Raw genomic sequence first — 2,244 nt, 5'->3', positions numbered from 1 at the left:
AAAAAAAAAGAAAAAAAAAAGAGCCAAGAGCCAGCGTGGTGAGTTTGAGGAAGGGAAATAAGCCCAGGTTCGAGAGGACCTTGGGGGTCGTGAGCAGGAACTCCAGAAGAATGGCTAATGATTCATCTGGGTTTGTTGGCCTGGCCCAGTGCCATGATCTGGGAGCTCTGTGTTCTAGGAGGTTTTCAGAGGCCAATCCAGGGCCCTGCCCTCCCAGGGTTGCCCTGGGCAACCTCTGTTAGTAAAGAATCCTGTTTACTACCTTGTGACTCATACTCACCTGTGGTTTCTATAGTTGCCACCAACAATGAAGCATAAATCCATTCCTGGAGGGTGGGGTCCGCAGGGTGAGGCCGTCTTCTTCCTTCGCTGGCTCAGAACCTGGCAGAGTTTCCCAGACTATAGCAGAGGGCACTGGGGGAGAGAGAGTTTGTCTACTGAATCTCAGGTGTGGGTTTCCTTGGGAGGGGAAGGAGCTGAGTGGGGTAGAGGGACAGATCTCTGCAGTCGGGCCTGGGGGTACACACAGTGCAGCCCCCAAGCTGGTCAGAAGCTCCCTCTCTCTAGATAATTATGGGGAGAGCCCAAGAGATGGAGAGAGAGAGAGAGAGAGAGAGCGCGAGCCTCTGGTACAGAAAAGTTACAGCAAGACTCAGGGGACCCAGGCACTTTCTTCACCAGAGACAAATGGGGTTTGGTCCCCAGGGTGGTGGTGGCGTGATAGGCCAGATCCAGAAATGCAAAGCTGGGGTCGGTGGGTGGGGCATGGGGACGTACACAAAGGAACCAGAAGCAAGGAAGCCACAGGGACAGACAGTCTTTTTAAAAGACCATCTCAGGGAGATGCAAGAGGGAGGAGATTTGGGTATATGTGTACATATAGCCGATTCACTTTGTTATAAAGCAGAAACTAACACACCATTGTAAAGCAATTATACTCCAATAAAGATGTTAAAAAAATAAATAAATAAAAGACCATCTCATATGTATAGCTGATTCACTTTGCTGTACACCTGAAACTAACCCAACATTGTAAATCAACCAGATTCCAATTAAAAAAAAAAAAACCCCATCTCATCCCATACGTTTGCACAAAGTCTTACAGGTTACAAAGCACCTGTGTGTCTGCTTTCTCATTTGCTTTTTACAGAAGCCATGTGAGGAAAAGCCAGAGCAGGGAATACCATCTATCCTACAACCGGGAGACTAAGGCTTATCGAAGTTGACTAACACAGTCAAGGTCAAAAGCAAGACGAGAATCTAGACCTCCTGGCTCACAGTCCAGTGCCCTTTCCACTAAACCAGTGTTTTTCAAACTTCGGCATCTACAGACTGTTTTTTAGTGGGTGTCTGTTACACACAAAGGACTAGAATTTTTGATACATTTAAAAAATTATCACAAATGTTAAAATAGCATAACGAAACATTTATTTTAAAAAGTAATAATTCAGGGACTTCCCTGGTGGCGAAGTGGTTAAGAATCCGCCTGCCAATGCAGGGGACACGGGTTCGAGCCCTGGTCTGGGAAGATCCCACATGCTGCGGAGCAACTAAGCCCATGTGCCACAACTACTGAGCTTGCGCTCTAGAGCCCGTGAGCCACAGCTACTGAGCCTGCGTGTCACAACTACTGAGCCCGTGTACCTAGAGCCCATGCTCCGCAGCAAGAGAAGCCACCACAATGAGAAGCCCGCGCACCGCAACGAAGAGTAGCCCCCGCTCGCCACAACTAGAGAAAGCCCGCGTGCAGCAACGAAGACCCAACGCAGCCAAAAATAAATAAATAAATAAACTTATTTAAAAAACGAAGTAATAAATCAATGAGAAAGATATATGTGTAACCTTCACTAGGGTATTTATATTGAGCTTGATATCAGAGAGTTTGAGTCATGGCTCAGGTTTGAGTCACAGCCAGACAGTTTCTTTCTTTTTTTTTTTCCTGTTTCCACTAAATTAGGACCAGTTAAGGAACGTCACTGAGTGCTTCATGAGACAGTCCTGGATAACAGATGAAACTTATACTCAACTGTGCAGAGCATTCTCAGGGAAGGTGGTTTGCTGAATGATCAGAATCCAAACGTGCAATTTGGAAGACTGACCATTTTCACCTGGGAGGTCGGTCAGTTGGATTCCTTATCCAGTCTTTGGGTTGGTTCAGCTTTGGAAAGTACTTCTTGTTCTGATGTAGAATTACAAGGTGTGTGTGTGTGTGTGTGTGTGTGTGTGTGTGTGTGTGTGTGTGTG

The 2,244-nt window shown here is 46.5% G+C and overlaps 1 protein-coding gene across 1 annotated transcript in view; it reads right to left on the bottom strand.

Annotated features, from left to right (window-relative positions):
- Positions 1 to 280: 280 nt before the first annotated feature.
- Positions 281 to 2,244, bottom strand: part of LOC113612905 (skin secretory protein xP2-like) — an 11,152-nt gene continuing 9,188 nt past the window's right edge. Inside the window, exon 5 of the mRNA XM_027093185.1 lies at positions 281 to 414. The gene's annotated coding sequence lies outside the window, so the exon portion shown is untranslated. The remainder of the gene's footprint in view (positions 415 to 2,244) is intronic.

The sequence above is a fragment of the Aethalodelphis obliquidens genome, unplaced genomic scaffold, assembly GCF_003676395.1.
Source record: "Aethalodelphis obliquidens isolate GAN/ISIS:26980383/991018 unplaced genomic scaffold, ASM367639v1 scaffold83, whole genome shotgun sequence".
Lineage (NCBI taxonomy): Eukaryota > Metazoa > Chordata > Mammalia > Artiodactyla > Delphinidae > Aethalodelphis > Aethalodelphis obliquidens.
Note: the sequence above shows the minus strand (reverse complement) of the source record. Positions and strands in the feature narration are given on the sequence as shown.